Source organism: Macrobrachium nipponense, chromosome 26 (assembly GCF_015104395.2).
Source record: "Macrobrachium nipponense isolate FS-2020 chromosome 26, ASM1510439v2, whole genome shotgun sequence".
NCBI classification, from domain to species: domain Eukaryota; kingdom Metazoa; phylum Arthropoda; class Malacostraca; order Decapoda; family Palaemonidae; genus Macrobrachium; species Macrobrachium nipponense.
This window is the reverse complement of record NC_087215.1, coordinates 58,320,015-58,343,116: the sequence shown is the minus strand read 5'-3', so window position 1 is coordinate 58,343,116 and position 23,102 is coordinate 58,320,015. Positions and strand designations below refer to the sequence as shown.

Sequence of the window (23,102 nt, the reverse complement as noted above, 5' to 3'; positions counted from 1 at the left end):
ATTTACATGACATTTAGCGTTAACGATATCGAAAAAAAAATTATTGCTGATATTTTTGCAAAATTTTTGAAGAGCATTGCTTTTTATCGACTAAGATGTTACTTCACACCAGTGTGTAAATTTAAAACTTTTTGAATGATTCTTGCGTTTGCATTTACTTTTTTGTGCATAAAAATGTAAAATATAAAAAAATAAAATTTCTTATGCGTGTTGATCACATCGTTTGTTTTACCTAGTATTTTGTCGCACGAGCACGGTTTTCTGACAATTTAGAAGTCTTTCTGACAATTTAAAGGTCTTTCTGACAATTTAAAGGTCTTTCTGACAATTTAAAAGTCTTTCTGACAATTTAGAAGTCTTTCTGACAATTTAAAAGTCTTTCTGACAATTTAAAAGTCTTGCTCCCAGTATCAGCGCAAATTAACAATGTTTACTTATGACACTGGCAAAACTCGATGCCGGAAAAAGATTTCCGGGTTCTTTTAGAATCTTGCTGCTGAGCTGTGCGTACAACATAGTAATTTTTGTATTATCTTTCCCCCAAATTTGTATCAAGTACCATTGTCTATGGTACTGGCAAAATTCAGCACTGGCGTGTTTTTACTGCTATGTTTTAGAATCTTGATGCCAAATTTTGCTTAGCGAATGGCTTTGTTTTTGTCTAGATTGGTGGTAAAAAATCTTCGGGCTAATATTCGGATACACAGTCATCCAAGCACAAGCATGAGCCTACGGGAATTACACGAAATATTTCACCTGGGGGGGGGGTCCGTGGACCGCCCACCCCATCTTCCTACTTCATTGTACATCTTACAACACTTTCGAGCCGCCTAGGGCAAGAGAATGCTCCGGCACAAGGTCGGCTTAATTTATACCAATCAACCAACCAGAAGGAATTATGATTATTATCACTGATAATCTAGTCGCCTCTAGTAAACCAAGCCAAGTTGCATTCTTTTAACCATTCCTACATCTAGCTAAATATCAGCACTTTTCATTGACTCAAGGCGATGCTCAAGTCAAAACTCAACGCCGGAAATATGATAAAACCCATAAACACATGGGCAGTGCCAGTAATCAGAAACATCACAGGAATAGTGGAATGGACGAAGGCAGAACTCCGCAGCATAGATCAGAAAACCAGGAAACATATGATAATACACAAAGCACTACACCCAAGAGCAAATACGGACAGACTATACATAACACGAAAGGAAGGAGGGAGAGGACTAACTAAGTATAGAGGACTGCGTCAGCATCGAAAAACAGAGCACTGGGGCGGGCAATATCTTGAAAAAAAAAACCCCAGTGAAGACGAGTGGCTAAAGAGTTGCATGGGAAGAAGGACTATAAAATTAGTAGTTCGAAGACCCAGAAATATTACAGAGACAGGACAATGACAAACAGAACAGAGGACTGGCACAACAAACCAATGCACGGACAATACATGAGACAGACCAAAGAACTAGCCAGCAATGACACATGGCAATGGCTACAGAGGGGAGAGCTAAAGAAGGAAACTGAAGGAATGATAACAGCGGCACAAGATCAGGCCTTAAGAACCAGATATGTTCAAAGAACAATAGACGGAAATAACATCTCTCCCATATGAAGGAAGTGCAATACGAAAAATGAAACCATAAACCACATAGCAAGCGAATGCCCGGCACTTGCACAGAACCAGTACAAAAAGAGGCATGATTCACAGGCAAAAGAACCTCCACTGGAGCCTGTGCAAGAAACATCAGCTACCTTGCAGTAATAAGTGGTACGAGCACCAACCTGAAGGAGTGACAGAAAACGATCAGGCAAAGATCCTCTGGGACTATGATATCAGAACAGATAGGGTGATACGTGCAAATAGACCAGACGTGACGTTGATTGACAAAGTCAAGAAGAAGTATCACTCATTGGAGGTCCCATACCATGGGACACCAGAGTTGAAGAGAGAGAGAGGGAAAAAAAGGGAACGTAACAAGATCTGAAAATAGAAATAAGAAGGATATGGGATATGCCAGTGGAAATTGTACCCATAATCATAGGAACACTAGGCACGATCCAAGATCCCTGAAAAGAATCTAGAAAAACTAGAGCTGAAGTAGCTCCAGGTACTCATGCAGAAGAGTGTGATCCTAGAAACGGGGCGCACATAGCAATAAAGAGTGATGACTCCTAAGGAGGCAGGATGCAACCCGGAACCCCACACAATAAATACCACCCAGTCGAATTGGAGGACTGTGATAGAGCAAAAAAGAAAAGAAAAAAAATAATAATAATGAATAACAACACAGACGATTTGCAAACATATATCTCTTAGTGGTAATAATAATGAATAATAATAATAATAATAATAATAATAATAATAATAATAATAATAATAAAGGAATCTGGAAAAACAAAACCTAGAGGCTGAAGTAGCTCCAGGGACTCATGCAGAAGAGTTTGAATCCTAGAAAACGGTTGCAACTATAGCAAGAATAGTGATGGACTCCTAAGGAGGCAGGTGCAAACCCGGAACCCCACACTATAAATACCACCCAGTCAAATTAGAGAACTGTGATAGAGCAAAAAATAATAATAATATAATAACAATAATAATAATAATAATAATCTTTGGAAGCTTGAATTTGAAGTCAGTGGCCCTTCTTTGCTGGGCTCATATGAACAGGGTTCGTCTTATGAATAATCCTAATAATCTAATAACTAATAACTAATAATCAAATAATAATAATAATAATAATAATAATAATAATAATAATAATAAAGACTCATTGAAAACATCGACGACCCCGACTAGGGATTAGGTCAGGAAAAGAGAAGAAGAAGAAGAAGAGAAGGAGAAGAAATAAGAAAAGACTTCTGGTTGCTCTAAATATTTGTCAAAAAGGGGCACCATAAGAGGCCGCGAACAGACATAACACCTAAAAATCTCAGCAGACCTTCATTAGCACCACTAACGCGACTATCGAAACATCAAGAAAGAATATTCAACTGGGTAGTAATTCGTCCTGAGTGTTTTCATTTTCCCTTTATATATATATATATATATATATATATATATATATATATATATATATATATCTGATAAATGTACTATATTTGGCATTTTTTTATGGGCTCCTTTTATTAGATGGAATTCTGTTGTAACTGAACATTCTTATCAGTCACGCATACGTGCGTGCGTGCGCGCGTGTCTGAAATATTAACTCTCTCTGTCCTTACTGACTTTTCCCCGTGAAAGATTCCCGAACCAGATGGATTTCGAAGACAAAAAATCCTCATCATCCCCCCCCCCGCCACCCCCCGCTTCCCCCCCACCCTCTTCACCACCTCCTTAAAATCACTGGGCTTTTTTCTGTTTCTAAGGCAACAACTGGCAGGTAGGTAAGAGTAACCAGCAAAAATGTTGAACTTTACTCTGTTAAATAATTGTTTTGTGAAATTCTTACTGGACTCAGTCCTCTTCGCAGGACTAGTGTTTATATCTTTTAGCGGTGGAGTCCAAGAAATTGGACATGATCATTTGTCACGTAAAAATATGAACTTGGAAGTGGACAGAAACTTTCCTATAGCACGAGTGGAAGTAGATGAAATCGCCAGGAAGCCAAAGAACAAGGAGATAAAGGAACTCTCTGGACAGGCGCAGCAGAAGAAAGGCGATATTACCCTCTCGTGGATTTTCCATTTCGTGAAGAAGTTTGTGCAAAAGAATGCTCCTTCCAAAGTGAGAAAATTCGACGGCAACAGATTGGAGTGCGAGATTCAAAACCGTCTGCTGAGGGAGTGGAACATGCAGCTAGAGAGGAGAAACGCGCTGTTGGAGGCGAAAAACGAGTATCTTTGTCAAGCTCTGGCCCGCAAGGAATCTGAGCTCTTGGAAGAACAAAAGAACCGCGAGGGATGGGAGCCCACAAGGTGCCTTAACGGTTCTGGAATTGGAAAATCGGGTCTTGATCAAACAAAATAAAGATCAGGCCCTTCAACTAGAGGCTTTGAAAGCAAGGAACGGCGAGCTGTTATTCGAAAAAGCAGAGCTCATAGACGAATTGTCCGGGAAGGAGAGGGAAAGCGAGGACGTGAAAGAATCTCTTCGGCTGGAGAAGTACGAGAATCAGGCTCCCCAGTCGAAGATCATAGCCCCGGAGGCCTCTACAAAAATGCGTGGGAAAGTAAGTGAATATACAGATTTGTTGCGAGAAATTAGAAGACTAAGAGAGGACCACGAAAGACTAAGAGAGGACCACGAGCAACTCCAGAAGGTGGTCCTCAATGAGCAGAAGAATGAGGAAGGAGGGGAGAAAAAGAGAAAGAGGGAAATGAGGAAGAAAGAAAACGAAGGACATGAGGCATTGGTTCTGCGGTTGTCGTCTAGACTGGAGCTGGTTGACTACAGACACGGACTCGGACTTCTCTACGGACTGGTCTAGACGAGGACTCGGACCTGGCTACAGACTCCAAGGCTGAAGACTCGAAAAACCACTCAATTTGGGAAATCTCATTGGTTTACAGTCTTAGTAAGAAAGCAAATCCAAAACGATGTGTCCGGTGAGCAGAAGAAAGAGGAAAGAAGAAGAAGGGAGAGAGAGGACTTATGGGAATCGAGAACATTCCTGTGAAGCATTTTAAGACGTCATGCATCGGATCTGTGGTTGAGCATAGTAAGAAAGCAAATCCAAAAAGGGGTGTCCGGTGAGCAGAAGAAAAAGGAAAGAAGAGGAAGGGAGAGAGAGGACTTATGCGAACTGAGAACATCGCTGTGGAGCATGTTAAGATGTCATGCTTCAGATCTGTGGTTGGGCATAGTAAGAAAGCAAATCCAAAAAATGGTGTCCAGTGAGCAGAAGAAAGAGGAAAGAAGAAGAAGGGAGAGAGGGGACTTATGGGAACCCAGAACATCGCTGTGGAGCATTTTAAGACCTCATGCTTAGGATCTGTGGAGAAAAAATAAAGCCTGGTAGGAGAAGTTTCTGTCAAATCAGCTGGGGAAATTGGAGAAAGAGCAGAAGGTGAAGGAGAGGATGTGGCAGGAGGTACCGAGGCTGGGATGGAGACGTCCCTTACTAAAGGTCTGGCTGGTGTATAGCATCCCTCCTTGTCCGATAATCACTCTCTTCCCAATCTTCCCCAGAAAGGTAAGGTGGGTGATGAGACGCTCGTAACTACAGAGAAAATTCCGGAACTGCAGGTGATGCCTGAACCAAACATGTGGCAATATCTTCAATGGCTGTTTGGTGGAGAGGTGGAAGAACTCTCCTGGTGAGAGTCATTGGCTGCGATATACCCACATCTCGTTAGATGGAAGAATTCTCACTGGTTAGAGTCAACAGCCAACAGCTCCTCGGAGGCAGGAAGAACAGCTCTGAGATGAGAGACAGCAGTAATTCGGAGGCAGGAGGAACAGCTCACAGATGAGAGACAACAGTAATTTGGAGGCAGGAGGACCAGCTCTAAGGATGATAGCCAACAGTAATTCGGAGGCAGGAGGACCAGCTCTCAGGATGAGAGCTAATGGCCAGGGCTCTTCCCAACCACCTGGTCTGGCAGAGGAACTCTTACCCAGCGAAAGCCAACGAATAACCTCTCAGGGTAAGATAGACACCAGAAGGCCTCCAGTGGAATGCCAGAAGGCCACCAGAAGGATACCAGAGGGACACCAGAAGGATACCAGAGGGACACCAGAAGATGATTCTGTTGGAATAATCTAGAAGACCGGCTATGCAGAAAAAAGGAACCAAGTTCCTTCAAGTATGCTATGTCCCTTGATGAAGACTTTTCTATAGAGGATCTCTGTCAAAGCGGGCAAATAGTTGGATATCTAGATCTAATCTTACAGATATCCTTCCTTCTGGTAATTCTGTTGGAATAATCTAGAAGAACCGGCTCTGCAGAAAGAAGGAACTTTTCCTTCAATAGTGCTATATCCCTTGATGAAGACTTCTAATAGAAGATCTCTGTCAAAGCGGGCAAATAGTCGGATATCTAGATCTAATCTTACAGATATCTTCCTTCTGGTAATTCTGTTGGAATAATCTAGAAGACCGGCTCTGCAGAAAGAAGGAACTTTTCCTTCAAGTATGCTATGTCCCTTGATGAAGACTTCTAATAGAAGATCTCTGTCAAAGCGGGCAAATAGTCGGATATCTAGATGTATTCTTACAGATATCTTCCTTCTGGTAATTCTGTTGGAATAATCTAGAAGACCGGCTCTGCAGAAAGAAGAACTTTTCCTTCAAGTATGCTATGTCCCTTGATGAAGACTTCTAATAACAGATCTCTGGTCAAAGCGGGCAAATAGTCGGATATCTAGATCTATTACTTACAGATATCTTCCTTGTGGTGATTCTGTTCGGAAAATCTCAGAAGAACCGCGCTCTGCAGAAAGAAGGAATTTTCCTTCAAGAATGGCTATGGTCCCTTGATGAAGACTTCTAATAGAAGATCTCTGTCAAGCGGGCAAATAGTCGGATATCTAGATGTATTCTTACAGATATCTCCCTTCTGGTAATTCTGTTGGAATAATCTAGAAGACCAGCTCTGCAGAAAGAAGGAACTTTTCCTTCAAGTATGCTATGTCCCTTGATGAAGACTTCTAATAGAAGATCTCTGTCAAAGCGGGCAAATAGTCGGATATCTAGATCTATTCTTACAGATATCTTCCTTGTGGTAATTCTATTGGAATAATCTAGAAGACCGGCTCTGCAGAAAGAAGGAACTTTTCCTTCAAGTATGCTATGTCCCTTGATGAAGACTTCTAATAGAAGATCTCTGTCAAAGCGGGCAATAGTCCGGATATCTAGATCTATTCTTACAGATATCTTCCTTCTGGTGATTCTGTTGGAATAATCTAGAAGACCGGCTCTGCAGAAAGAAGGAACTTTCCTTCAAGTATGCTATGTCCCCTTGATGAAGACTTTCTAATAGAAGATCTCTGTCAGAGCGGGCAAATAGTCGGATATCTAGATCTATTCTTACAGATATCTCCCTTCTGGTAATTCTGCTAGAATAATCTAGAAGACCGGCTCTGCAGAAAGAAGGAACTTTTCCTTCAAGTATGCTATGTCCCTTGATGAAGACTTCTAATAGAAGATCTCTGTCAAAGCGGACAAATAGTCGGATATCTAGATCTATTCTTATGAATATCTTCCTTGTTGGGTAATTCTGTTGGGTGAATAACTCTAGAGGAACGGGCTTTGCCAGAAAGAAGGAACTTTTATTCTTCAAAGTATGGCTATGGTTCCTTGATGAAGAACTTGCTGATAGGAAAAAAAAAAAAAAAAGATCTCGTGTCAAAGCATGGCAAATAGTCGGATACCTAGATCTAATCTTACAGATATCTTCCTTGTGGTAATTCTGTTGGAATAATCTAGAAGACCGGCTCTGCAGAAAGAAGGAACTTTTCCTTCAAGTATGCTATGTCCCTTGATGAAGACTTCTAATAGAAGATCTCTGTCAAAGCGGGCAAATAGTCGGATATCTAGATCTATTCTTACAGATATCTTCTTCTGGTAATTCTGTTGGAATAATCTAGAAAACCGGCTCTGCAGAAAGAAGGGAACTTTTCCTTCAAGTATGCTATGTCCCTTGATGAAGACTTCTAATAACAGATCTCTGTCAAAGCGGGCAAATAGTCGGATATCTAGATCTATTCTTACAGATATCTTCCTTGTGGTGATTCTGTTGGAATAATCTAGAAGACCGGCTCTGCAGAAAGAAGGAATTTTTCCTTCAAGAATGCTATGTCCCTTGATGAAGACTTCTAATAGAAGATCTCTGTCAAAGCGGGCAAATAGTCGGATATCTAGATGTATTCTTACAGATATCTTCCTTCTGGTAATTCTGTTGGAATAATCTAGAAGACCGGCTCTGCAGAAAGAAGGAACTTTTCCTTCAAGTATGCTATGTCCCTTGATGAAGACTTCTAATAGAAGATCTCTGTCAGAGCGGGCAAATAGTCGGATATCTAGATCTATTCTTACAGATATCTCCCTTCTGGTAATTCTGCTAGAATAATCTAGAAGACCAGCTCTGCAGAAAGAAGGAACTTTTCCTTCAAGTATGCTATGTCCCTTGATGAAGACTTCTAATAGAAGATCTCTGTCAAAGCGGGCAAATAGTCGGATATCTAGATCTATTCTTATGAATATCTTCCTTGTGGTAATTCTGTTGGAATAATCTAGAGGAACGGCTTTGCAGAAAGAAGGAACTTTATCTTCAAGTATGCTATGTTCCTTGATGAAGACTTCTGATAGAAGATCTCTGTCAAAGCAGGCAAATAGTCGGATACCTAGATCTAATCTTACAGATATCTTCCTTGTGGTAATTCTGTTGGAATAATCTAGAAGACCGGCTCTGCAGAAAGAAGGAACTTTTCTTCCTTAAGTATGCTATGTCCCTTGATGAAGACTTCTAATAGAAGATCTCTGTCAAAGCGGGCAAATAGTCGGATATCTAGATCTATTCTTACAGATATCTTCCTTCTGGTAATTCTGTTGGAATAATCTAGAAAACCGGCTCTGCAGAAAGAAGGAACTTTTCCTTCAAGTATGCTATGTCCCTTGATGAAGACTTCTAATAGAAGATCTCTGTCAAAGCGGGCAAATAGTCGGATATCTAGATCTATTCTTACAGATATCTTCCTTCTGGTAATTCTGTTGGAATAATCTAGAAGACCGGCTCTGCAGAAAGAAGGAACTTTTCCTTCAAGTATGCTATGTCCCTTGATGAAGACTTCTAATATAAGATCTCTGTCAAAGCAAGCAAATAGTCGGATATCTAGATGTATTCTTACAGATATCTTCCTTGTGGTAATTCTATTGGAATAATCTAGAAGACCGGCTCTGCAGAAAGAAGGAACTTTACCTTCAAGTATGCTATGTCCCTTGATGAAGACTTCTAATAGAAGATCTCTGTCAAAGCGGGCAAATAGTCGGATATCTAGATCTATTCTTACAGATATCTCCCTTCTGGTGATTCTGTTGGAATAATCTAGAAGACCGGCTCTGCAGAAAGAAGGAATTTTTCCTTCAAGTATGCTATGTCCCTTGATGAAGACTTCTAATAGAAGATCTCTGTCAAAGCGGGCAAATAGTCAGATATCTAGATCTATTCTTACAGATATCTTCCTTGTGGTAATTCTGTTGGAATAATCTAGAAGAAGGCTCTACTGAAAGAAGGAAGTTCCTCGGAGGCAGGAGGACCAGCTCTCAGATTAGAGTAATTCGGAGGTTTGGAGGACCAGCTCTCAGGATGAAAGCAAACAGTAATTCGGAGGCAGGAGGACAGCTCTCAGGAAGAGCGACAACAGTAATTTGGAGACAGAAGGATCAGCTCTCAGATGAGAGCTAGCAGCAATTCGGAGGCAGGAGGAACAGCAATCGGATGAGAGTCAACAGTAATTCGGAGTCAAGAGGACCAGCTCTCAAGATGAGACCCAACCATATTATGGAGGCAGGAGGCACAGCTCTCAAGATGAGAGCCAATGGCCGGGGATCTTCCCAACCACCTTGTCTGGGAGAGGAACTCTCACCCGCGAGAGCCATGAATTAACATCTCAGGGAGAGATAGACACCAGAAGTGCCTCCACGTGGAGATGCCAGAAGGCCTCCAGAAGGATACTAGGTGGGCACCAGAGGATGATTCTGTTGCAATAATCTAGAAGACCTGACCTGCAGAATGAAGGAACTTGAGCTGCAGAAAGAATTAACTTTTCCTTCAAGTAAGCTATGTCCCTTAATGAAGACTTCTAATAGAAGATCTCTGTCAAAGCGGGCAAATAGTCGGATATCTAGATCTATTCTTACAGATATCTTCCTTCTGGTAATTCTGTTGGAATAATCTAGAAGACCGGCTCTGCAGAAAGAAGGCAACTTTCCTTCAAGTATGCAATGTCCCTTGATGAGACTTCTGATAGAAGATCTCTGTCAAAGCGGGCAATAGTCGGATATCTAGATCTATTCTTACAGATATCTTCCTTCTGGTAATTCTGTTGGAATAATCTAGAAGACCGGCTCTGCAGAAAGAAGGAACGTTTCCTTCAAGTATGCTATGTCCCTTGATGAAGACTTCTAATAGAAGATCTCTGTCAAAGCGGGCAAATAGTCGGATATCTAGATCTATTCTTACAGACTATATATATATATATATATATATATATATAATATATATATATATATATTCAATTGTATTCCACATAGGAAAATGAAAAAAAAGGTTTATCTCAGAAAATGCAACAGTTTCGTCCTCCAATGGACCTCTTCTTGAAGCGTTTATCTTCGTGCCTAAGAAGATTACAAGTAATATATATATATATATATATATATATATATATATATATATATATATATATATATATATATATATATGCGTGTGTATGTATTATGTGTGTGGTTACTGGTTTGCATGTACTTATTTTTTATTTTCAGCCTACCAAGCTATTGAATGTCACTCCTTATCTGTGTAAATTACTTTTTTTGCTCTCTGCTTTTATATCCTATTGTAGCATTGTGAAACAACTTGCCCTGTTGACATTATCTCCTTCGTTTCCTGTATACATATCATACTGAGCTATCGCGTGACCAATTGTGAGTCATTGCATTGACAACCTAATACGCATACCAACCCTTAGAAACTTGCTACAGGCCCTAAGAATCTAGTCTGGTCGTCAACGGTCACAAGGAGATCTGAGTAACCATAAGAATTATGGAATCGTTTAATGAGTCAACCGCTGCTGTCTCTTTTGCGTGTTCTCTGCCATAGTATCTCTTTGGTCTATCTGTGATTCACCTTGTATTGCATGCGCTGTTTGTATGAATGTATATCATATGTAGTATAGTAGCACGGTGGTACCTGATTTTCTTGAATTTCATTCACATTATTCTTAATTTTTAAAAGAGCGCGTGGGACAGGTTGAGATTATACATATACGAGGTTATAGCACACGCTACGATGCGCTGGAACCCGCCGCTCCCCGTCATGTCACCCTGCGCTCCCTATCTCCTTACTATCCCCACCCCCAACCGGAGCGGACGAACAGGTTTTCAGAAGGAGGGTGGGTGTGTCATGTTTCCCTTACCCTAGCGATCCCCTACTTACCTCGGCCCCCACCCGGGCGACAAACAAGAAAGATCCACTCAAATTTTACTTTTATTTTTACTAAGATTCTTCTCTGAGTTTTTCAGATGCTGTCTTTTACGAAGTTACTTCCGCAATTTCCTCGTGGAAAATACTTCAGTTGGTCCCAAGCGTCGATGAAAAGAAGACATTAATAATAATAATAATAATAATAATAATAATAATAATAATAATAATAATAATAATAATAATAAAAATGTTTAAGGAACTTGCAACAGGGCCACCAGACTGAGTGAATTTCTTCGTGAAGAAACCAGATGATCTTGGATGCTGAAATGCCTTACTCCAAGGTGTTGTTGATATCTCTTATTATACTATAAGGACAACACCACGCGATAAGGAATGCCTCGTGACTGATAAGGACTTGATCGCGCTATAAGCCGGGGCTGCCTTCCCAGATACGCTCATTCATCAGAGAAGCGTCGACGAGATAGCATCTTGACAGAGTAAGGCCTTGTCAGTTTTCGATGGTTTGACAGTTTAAGGAAAACAGCTGTAAGTTAGTTATTATTTTTTACTTATAGACCAATATAATGATGAAAATTGTTAAAATATTGGCAAGTTCACGCAGATTCATTATAATCTATAATTGATTCTTTCGTGTGGAACCACTGCAGTTCACAATCCTTTGCTATCGATCCCCGCAGCCAGTCACTGAAATAAAAAGTCCTCCGGAAAACAAGTTATACGTAGTCTTTACTCCGTAATTCAGATTCTGTAATTATAAGGTCTCCACCGACAGCTGTACAGGTAGATGACTTATTGAAATCATGGTAGCCTGTGCTACTATAGTAGATTCACATCAACCGTGCATTTGATGTCTAGGCCAGTCCCTTACGACGCTCCTGATTGGCTGTTGACAAGCCGATCACAAGGCTGGGAACTTTCAGTCTCTCTCGAGAGTTCACATGGGTAGGATCTATTTTCCAACTCTCCTGAGGGATACGTCTTTCAACAGTATCCCTCACGAGAGGTGGAACATACAGCTTGCCTATGTGAACTCTCGAGGGAGACTGAGAGTTTCCAGCCCCGTGATTGGCTTATCAACAGCCAATCAGGAGCGTCGGATGATGTGAATCTACTATAGCAATATACAGGAATGTGCTCAACGACTTCTTGGCTTCCTGTGATAATTGCACTGGTCTTCGTTTCCCACGTGACTTGCGTTGCTTTTATTTTATGTAAGTTCAAGCTTTAAAAGCCACAGATAACTGAATTTTCAGTTTTGGAAAAAGATGGCGGTGATTTTCAAATAAAAGTAAAGTCACCGATTTAGATCTGTTTTATATTACAATATATGTATGCAGAATACATTCCTAAGACCATAGATGTACCTGTGTGGTACCCATACTCACTCAAAAATTATCACATTTTTGTGTGGCCGTTTTTCGCTGGCATGTAGAGGGAATGCCAAAAAAATACTCAAAAATATTTATTTGCTCTTGGGGTCTGTTACTTACATAATAACGATGAATTAAAATAAAGTCCAATTTATTAATGATATATATATATATATATATATATATATATATATATATATATATATATATATATATATAATATATATATATATATATATAATGCATATGTGTGTGTAAGCTGCATGTACGTATATTGTGCCATGTTTCCTTCTCATTCATGCGAAATAACCTATAGATTAACTTATTTTTATAAATACGTTTTCGTTCCATGTGAACTTGTCATTCCTAAAGGACTGCTTTATTATTCCAAATTTATGGAATCATTTTGTAAAATAAAAAACAAACAAGTGCTAAAACGCACTCTCATTCTGCGTAAGATATTTAATTGGTGAAAAAAAATATCGCCTATATGCATTTTTCCTATGCATCATTGGTTTTTTTCAACCGGTGAAGAAAGTAGTTGATTTGCGTAATCTTCCTTTATTATTAATTTAAATTTGTATTTATATTACCGCCACTGGCATTAAAAACCTAAACGCGGGTTTTCATTTCGTAAATTCCAATCACGAGACGGAGCAGCAACGAGCCATCGTGACGAATAGGTCTCATGAGCCTTCGTCATTTCAGCTGTGAAGGGAAAACAAGTGTTGGGCGGCAGCACAGTGGAGCAGTGCGTCTGTGACGAGTGAGTGAGTCACCGAACATATACTTGCATGTGTCCTGTCGCATCCGTTTAGACAATTTTCGAAGGCGGATTCATACAGCTTGCTGAAACCGTGCAGTACGTAAGTGCTGGCACGTAGAAAAATAAATTACGCAGTAAGATATTTTAGCAAAGTGGATGTGTTAGGCGCCATTCTAGACTGAAATACTTACCCGCTTGTATTGTTACTACTCGTATTTCAGGCTCTGTGATGAGAATAAGCAAAATGACTGCTATAATGAAGGTCATGGTGATGGTAATGGCTGTTATTGTGAGCGAAGTATCAGCCTATGAGCCAGTGTTGTCTGTGGCGAAAGAAGAATGGGAACTCTTTAAGGTAAGAGGAGATGAAAGATTAAAATAAAACAAGTAACTGTGAACCTTCCATGTCACCGTAAACACTCACGCCTTAGGGCGTGCTTTGATTCAAAGGTCGCCCTTTCACGGTTATATAGTATAACAGTAGTTTAATATATGCTTTGTTTATATAATCCTTCCGGTATTATTCATGTGAGTACCTGTCCCCCCCAACCCCGCAGATCAAGTACGACAAGAGCTACGAGAATTTCGTCGAGGAGAAATTCCGGATGAAGATTTTCATGGAGAATAAACTGAAAGTCATCGAGCACAACAAACTATTTGCTCAGAACAAAACATCCTATGAGATGGACACGAATCATTTGAGTGATATGGTAAGGAGAATTTTTTTTTTTTCTGCTCCGATGTCATGAGTGTACGTACTCATTTCTGTACGCGTTTTTTTTTTTTTTTTGGGGGTAACTTACACACATACTATATGCATGCATGCACACTCTGCTACATAAATCATAAGGAAGCTGTATTCGTTATTACTTGCATTATTTATTGCTTGTCTCTATAAAGCCTTAAGATCCAAGTGCAATATATATGAAGAAATTATGAAGTCCGGGAGCGGGAAACGAACCCCGTAATATATATATATATATATATATATATATATATATATATATATATATATATATATATATATATGAAACAGCTGTCTTTACTGGCTAATTTTCAGTAACTATAATAATGGTTATTCAGCAGAAATTTATATTTTAAATCCATTTCAATTCTGTCATGGGCAAGCACTTCAGCGACCGCAACAATGCTCCTTTATAAAAGTTTCGCGCCTTTTCAGCTGACTGAGGAAATAGCGGCAACCATGCTCGGGTTTCAAGTCCCGATGAACGGGATGGACGAGAACCTGGGCTCGACCTTCATCCCTCCAAATGACGACATCCCCCTGCCCCCCAGCGTCGATTGGAGGCTGAAGGGCGTCGTGACCCGCGTCAAGTAACCATGGGGCGTGCGGTTCCTGCTGGGCGTTCTCGGCGGTGAGGTTTTTCTTCTTCTTCTTCTTCTTCTTCTTCTTCTTCTTCTTCTACATCTTTTGAACATCTCTCTTCTACCCTATGCATCTTTTTTGTATTTGTCTCCTCTCCCTTTTTTTTTTATCTTTTGAATGTCTCCTCTCAGTCATCTCTCGGATGTCACGTACCTTATCTGTCTTTCCACTCTCTTTTTTTTCTCTTCTTCGTTCTTCGCGTCCCGTTTTTCATTCGTCTCTTCAATGTCTCTTGTCTTTCAATTGTCGCTCTCCTTGTTAGCTTTTCCTATTCGTCTTTCGAATGTTTTTGGTTTTATTCAGCTTTGATGTGCATTTCCTTAATCATATTCAAATATTGCTCTCTTCTATTCAGCGTGTAAGTATCTTTTCAAACGTTTCTTGTAAATGTCACTCTTATTGTTCGCCGTTCAAATGTTCCCCTTTTTCGATTCATCTCTCATATATCGTTCGTATGTCCTTCCTGATATTCATTCATCTTTAGAATATATTTACATTTTATTCGTTGCGCAAATCATTTTATATCCTCAATGCATTTTCTTGTTCACCCTTAATATGCCACCTCTTATTAATCTTCCAAATCTCTTTTTAATTCGTCTTTCAGATATCACTTTTCTTATTCATCTTTTCGATGTCGTTCCTTATTTGTTTTATCAAACATCTATTTTCCTAATCACCTTTCAAATATCTCTCGGTATTAGTTCCCCGGTTTCCTCGTTTTATAGACACTAACGTGTTTTATTTTATTTTTTTATTTTCTTTTATTTTTGCATCACTATTCTACCCAGTTCTAATACATATTTTTGTGAAAATAAATTAGTCCCTGTGTGTTTAGCTTTTCTTGATCTCATTTCCAAGATTTTTTAAAAAAATTTTCATGATTTTTATTGAATGCACCTAGATTTAAAGCAGATCTAACTTCATTTACTTATACGCATCTATTATTATTATTATTATTATTAGTATTATTATTATTTTATTATTTTATTTATTATTATTATTATTATTTATTATTATTATTATTATTGGACACTTTTGTGTTTCTGTTTCTACATGACAAGTTTTAACAAAAAGGATTATTATTATTATTATTAAAAATTCCTCATAGTAGCACGAGTCTTCAAATGGACAAACAAATCCACAGTTTATGTAAATGTACATATATTTAAGTTTAAAACGAAAGATAGCTTTCGGGAATCTGTACGGTTCCCCTTATCAATCTGACACGTTGATATATCTTTACAGCAAAGTAAACAAAGCAGGAGTCAAAAATTAAGTGACTTGTTATTAAAACAATGGAACCGGTCGTCCAGTATAAATCAGGCAATGCCGTCGTTTTCTGATGAAAGCCCCGCCAGTCGTCTGGAACGTCGAATTGGTCCTTGCCCAGTGCGGTCGTTAAATATATGTACATTTACATAACTGTGGATTTGTTTCTCCATTATTATTATTATTATTATTATTATTATTATTATTATTATTATTATTATTATTATTATTATTATTATTATTATTGTTGTTGTTGTTGTTGTTGTTGTTGTTGTTGTTGTTTAGGCCACGCGAAGAATTTTCAAAGTCATGAAATATCCCTCCATTAAATATCCTGCATCGAATTGTTATCATTACAACACGTCGAGTCCACAGCACACGAGATCCTAATGCGGACTTTGGAATGCCCTCCTCAGACAGGCGCCATGGAGGGTCAGTTTGCTCGGAAGACGGGTCGCCTGACGAGCCTCTCTGAGCAGAACCTGGTTGACTGCTGTCACAAGTGTCACGGCTGCGGAGGAGGCATCATGCAGACGGCCTTCGAGTGCGTCCTAGAGGAAGGTGGCATTGAGAGCGAGTTCGACTATCCGTACACCGCCCATGTAAGTACGACTGATGTTCCTATAGTAGATTCACATCAACCGTGCATCTAATGTCTAGGCCAGTCTCTCACGACACTCCTAATTGGCTGTTGATAAGCCAATCACGGGAGGCTGGAAATTCTCAGTCTCTCGAGAGAGTTCACCATACGCAGGATGTATGTTCCACCTCTCCGTCAAAAGGTATCCTCAGGAGAGGTGGCACATACCCTGCCTATGCGAACTCTCGAGAGAGACTGAGAGTTTCCATCCCTGTGATCGGCTTATCAACAGCCCATCAGGAGGGTCGAAAGGGACTAGCCTAGACATCAGATGCACGGTTGATGTGAATCTACTACAATGTAGAAGTCCACAGTGCTGGAAGTGTAAATATACACTGGAAATATATACAAAACGAGAGCCTTCGAGTACTTGCTCTATTCTCCTTAGAAATTGATTAATAAGGAGAATCGAGCAGAGGGTCTCAAAAGTATATATTTGCACTTATTTCTTCACCATTTAGTGACTCATGCGATTATTATTATTTTTTATTTATTTATTTTTCCTTTTTGGTCTATCACAGTCCTCCAATTCGACTGGGTGGTATTTAAAGTGTGGGGTTCCAGGTTGCATCCTGTCACCTTTGGAGTCCATCACTTTTATTATTATTAGTATTATTATTATTATTATTATTATTATTATTCTATTATTATTATTAGAAGTAGTAATAGTAGCATAAGGTAGTATTTGAAAAATATGTATTAATTATTATTATTATTTTTTTTTTTTTTTTTTTTTTTTTTTTGCTCTATCACAGTCCTCCAATTCGACTGTGGTATATTTATAGTGTGGGGTTCCGGGTTGCATCCTGCCTCCTTAGGAGTCCATCACTCTTCTTACTATGTGTGCCGTTTCTAGGATCACACTCTTCTGCATGAGTCCTGGAGCTACTTCATCCTCTAGTTTTTTACTTAGATTCCTTTCCAGGAGGGATCTTGGGCATCTGTGCCTAGTGCTCCTATGATTATGGGTACGATTTCCACTGGCATATCCCATATCCTTCTTATTTCTATTTTCAGATCTTGATACTTATCCAATTTTCCCTCTCTTTCTCTTCAACTCTGGTGTCCCATGGTATTGCGACATCAATGAGTGATACTTTCTTCTTGACCTTGTCAATCAACGTCACGTCTGGTCTGTTTTGCACGTATCACCCTATCCGTTCTGATACCATAGTCCAGAGGATCTTTGCCTGATCGTTTTCTATCACTCCTTCAGGTTGGTGCTCGTACCACTTATTACTGCAAGGTAGCTGATGTTTCTTGCACAGGCTCCAGTGGAGGGCTTTTTGCTACTGAATCATGCCTCTTTTTGTACTGGTTCTGTGCAAGTGCCGGGCATTCACTTGCTATGTGGTTTATGGTTTCACTTTTCGTATTGCACTTCCTACATATGGGAGAGATGTTATTTCCGTCTATCGTACTTTGAACATATCTGGTTCTTAGGGCCTGATCTTGTGCCGCTGTTATCATTCCTTCAGTTTCCTTCTTTAGCTCTCCCCTCTGTAGCCATTGCCAATTGTCATCGGGGGCTTGGGGGGCTAGTTCTTTAGTCTGTCTCATGTATTGTCCGTGCATTGGTTTGTTGTGCCAGTCCTCTGTTCTTTCTGTCTTTCTCCTGTCTCTGTATATTTCTGGGTCTTCGTCTGCTTTTATTAGTCCTTCTTCCCATGCACTCTTTAGCCACTCGTCTTCACTGGTTTTCAGATATTGCCCCAGTGCTCTGTTTTCGATGTTGACGCATCCTCTATACTTAGTATCCCTCTCCCTCCTTCCTTTCGTGTTATGTATAGTCTGTCCGTATTTGCTCTTGGGTGTAGTGCTTTGTGTATTGTCATATGTTTCCTGGTTTTGGTTTTCTGATCTATGGTGCGGAGTTCTGCCTTCGTCCATTCCACTATTCCTGCGCTGTATCTGATTACTGGCACTGCCCATGTGTTTATGGCTTTTATCATATTTCCGGCGTTGAGTTTTGACTTGAGTATCGCCTTGAGTCTCTGCATATATTCTTTCCTGATCGTGTCCTTCATCTCTTGGTGTTTTATATCTCCTCCTTCCATTATTCCCAGGTATTTGTATCCTGTCTCATATTCTATGGTGTTTGATGTTGTGCTCCCATCCTGGTAGCTTTAATCCCTTCAGTTCTCGTTACTTTGGCCTTTTTGTATGTTGACTAAGGCGCATTTTTCTATTCCAAACTCCATCCTGATGTCCCCAGATACAATCCTTACAGTCTGGATTAGGGTATCTATTTCCTTGATGCTCTTACCATACAGCTTGATGTCGTCCATGAACATCAGATGGTTGATTCTGTTGCCTCTTTTCTTGAGTTGGTACCCGGCATCCATCTTCTGTAGTACTTTTGTCATGGGAATCATGGCTACTACGAAGAGTAGTGGGGACAGTGAGTCGCCCTTGAAGATCCCTCTCCTGATATTAACCTCTGCTAGTCTTATTCCAGAGCTTGTAAGTATTGTATTCCAGTTGCGCATTGTATTTTTGAGGAAGCTGATGGTATTTTCCTCTGCCCCATATATTTTCAGGCATTCTATTAGCCATGTGTGTGGTATCATGTCGAAGGCTTTCTTATAGTCTATCCATGCCATGCTTAGGTTGGTTTTCCTTCTCCTACTGTTCTTCATTACCATTTTGTCATCAGGAGCTGGTCTTTTGTGCCCCTACACTTCCTTCTGCAGCCTTTCTGTTGGTGGGGGATGGTGTTTGTCTCCTCTAGGTATTTGTATAGCCTTTCACTGATGATACCTGTTAGTAACTTCCACATTATTGGTAGGCAGGTGTGATAGGCCTGTAGTTACTGGCTATATTTCCCTTACTCTTGTCTTTTTGTACTAAGGATGTTCTTCCTGTGGTCATCCATTTGGGTGCTTGGTGATTTGAGATACAATGCTGGAGTTATTATTATTATTATTATTATTATTATTATTATTATTATTATTATTATTATTATTATTATTATTATATTATTATTATTATATGATGCTGTTGTTGTTGTTGGTGGTGGTGGTGTGGTGGTGGTGGTGGTGGTGGTGGTGGTGTTGTTTTGAAATTAACTACTGGAGGGAGGCTTTCAAATTAAGAATAAGCTTGAAATGGAATGAAGAGACTATTAAGGAAAGTCCCCTAAGTCGAATCTTGGTTGCAATATCATGTACAAAAAAAGGAAAGAAAGAGCTTTGCCCAAAATAGTGTACCGCGGGAAGCAAAAAGGGAGCGTAATGAAGAGATATAAAAAGGGATGCTAAAAGGCTTAGGCAAAAAAAAAAAAAAAAAAACCGGGTGGGTTAAGGTGCATTTTTCTTCAGAGAAACTGAAGTTTGCGAGGACAGAGAGACAACACAAATGTGACCTCGTTGATGAGGTCATTATGACGGGTAAAGAAGACAAAGATATTTAGATATAGTTGTAATCTGCATTTCAGAGGACAAGGGTGCAATCTGGAATTTTCTGTAGGTGCTAGATATTTGTATATCTTCATTGAAAGTACGACTAAACTTTCGTATTTATCTGTCTGGAACAGAATATCTGATGGTGTTTGCGTTTATTTGAGAATGACATACTAGAAATAACATGGAGACTCCATGGGGGTTTATTCAAATAAATTAATTGTTTCATCGAATCTGCAAGGAAGTGTTTGTTATCACAATATCAAGCATATATGTGCATTGTGACATGAATTGTAACACAGAATGAGAGCGATAGAGAACAATTGAATAAATATACTTTATGTTTGCTCTGCCAGACGCAGACTTTCTATACTATATACTATATATATATATATATATATATATATATATATATATAATATATATATATATATATATATATATATATATTTATGCTTGTGTGTGCGCATATAAAGATTTCCATTTTCTGTTTTTTATCCATTTATTTTCTCTAGTTCATTTGTTTGATTTTCTTTGTGTCATGAGCTTCCGAAATCTTACTCGCCTCTTGTTTTCCACTCCGAAAAGAATGACGTTTGCAGATACGAGAAGCGCAAAGCAGCGGCAACTGTCACTGGTTGGGTGAATATTCCGAAAACCGAGCAGGCACTGCTGCAGGCTGTGGCAGTGGTTGGTCCGATATCTGTAGGTGTCGACGCTTGTCCCTCCTTCATGCATTATAGATCAGGTATTGGTCTTTTTTTTCAGCAGTATTTTTCCAATATTCAATAAGTTTAACAGTTTCTTATTTTCACTTGGAAGGACTTTTTCTCTGTCAGCATGGCGTGGCAACGCGCATTGCACACCTGAAATAATGAGTATAGCCGTAGTCATCTATTTTTCCAACAGTATTTCCTTTAACATAACTTTTGACATCATTTCATATTTTTCCACTCTTCCAGGTGTTTATGACGATCCTGATTGCTCACCTACTCACTTAAATCATGGGGTATTAGTCGTCGGGTACGGCACAGAGAATGGCATGGACTTCTGGCTCGTGAAGAACTCCTGGGGCAACCACTGGGGTGACGAAGGATACATCAAGGTGGCTCGAAACAAGTCCAACATGTGCGGGATTGCGTCATTCGCTTCTTATCCCCTGGTGTGAATTGGGGGACGTCGATTCATTGCTTACCCTGACACTTTTTCCAGAAGTGGGATTTAGGGATCTCCTTCCAATAGTACCTTCAGCCTCCTCCAATAGTGCCTTCAGTCTCCTTCAATAGTACCTTCAGTCTTCTTCAATAGTACCTTCAGTCTTCTTCAATAGTACCTTCAGCCTCCTCCAATAGTGCCTTCAGTCTCCTCCAATAGTACCTCCAGTCTCTTTTCACTAGAATTTGGTGATTCTGGATTATGTATAATTGAAATAAGATTTTATGTTGCCTAAAGTGACATTTTCATATTAGAGTTTTGACGTATTTTGTTTGTGATACTACAGATTGGTATCAAGTCAATCGACATATTTCCTTCCTCTTCATTAATTATTTAGTTACTTTTCAGTTTGTCTGAGTAAGAAATGATTTCCATACATCAGTATCCTCCTTTCTCAGATGTACAGTTCTGGAAGTTTGCTTTTGTTTCAGTTAACTTAATTTTTTTGTACAAATCATATTACATTACTATAGCATTATAAAGTCTTTTTGCGCTTATTGTAGTAAATCAGTACTTCCGGATGCCTTAAATTCCAAGATTTTTTTTATGATAAGAGTAACCCTTTTTCAATGCGGAAGCACACACCACACTTTGCAAATACGACTGTGATATTTCTCCAGAAGAGAACGCTGTTATCTTACAAGTGAACCATGCTGGTAAAACAGGTAACGTTGCTATATAACAGACTGCAGTCTTGATTCATTTTTATTTCATATACATTATTGATAAAAGAATCCTTATTGTTTTCGAATGAATAAAGTTTTCTTCTGGATATAAGAAAAATGCACAACTACCCAAGGTGTCCTGAGAGAAAATGCAATTGGTCCTGATAGCTGTTGTTTTAAAAGATATTTGGCAAATTTAAATTTCCCATTATTATCTTAGAACAGGAAAATATAATGTGATGTGTGCAGCTTTGTAACAAGCCTCGTGATGTTTTTTTCCCTTAATTTAGGAATTAAGAAATCATGCATTTATGATTAAATATGAAAAATAGGCTTAGTGTGTGCTATTAATTGATTTGCATAACCAAGTGCAAATCAAAGTCACTTAGATACTTATCACCATTGATCATTTTTGTTTTGGAACAGAGTTTTTTCTTTTTAGAGAGAGAGAGAGAGAGAGAGAGAGAGAGAGAGAGAGAGAGAGAGAGAGAGAGAGAGAGAGAGAGAGAGAGACAGACTTGCATTAGTGTAATGCTTATATGTTAAGCAATGTTTAAGAAGTTTTGTAGTCTATGATAAATAACATATTTCTTATAAACAACTGTAAAGAACTACTGTATGACAGAAGGAAAGCGTTTCATCTAATTAGCTTATGTCTCTATTGTAGTTTTCCAATCTACGGATATAAGGCATGTGACAATTTTCACAAGAAAGTCAGCAAAGTATTTTTCTTATTGAATTCTGTGCCTTTTTCTATACACACTGGAAAATATCCATCATAAGAAAAGAAAAATATAAAAGTAGAGTGTACGAAATAGATGTTTTGATTTTTTTATTACCTTTTCTTGTTGTGTTGTCACTTTGCTATCTTACGTAACTTTGATATTCAGCCAACCTGTTTACTTTCAATATTGTTACTTTATATGCAGATTACAATATAGAATAAGTTTAATGACTTCTCGTGATCATTTTGCTTTCGTTAGGCATACGGATGAATATTGCCGTGAGTTTTGATGCAGTAGACTGGGGAAAGTGTTTGAAAATGTTTTGATAAAGTAGAAGGTAGTTGCAACATTTTCGTCTGACTGAGCTTTCTAGTGATGCATTCATCCCATAACTTGGATAGTAACGAGTCCTTACGAGCTGAAGCCGTTATGATGTAATCGTTCAGAAACTTCCTTTAACGGTTCATGCATTCCTTGACTTTTATTAGCCGATTGCCTTAGCACCTAAAAATCCAAGATTTAATGATTTTTAAGGTTGTGAAAACAACTCTGTTCTTAACACGC

General features: G+C 39.0%; 1 pseudogene; it reads left to right on the top strand.

The window, feature by feature from the left end:
* Positions 1-12,214: 12,214 nt before the first annotated feature.
* Positions 12,215-22,633, top strand: LOC135200303 (procathepsin L-like; annotated as a pseudogene).
* Positions 22,634-23,102: the final 469 nt, after the last annotated feature.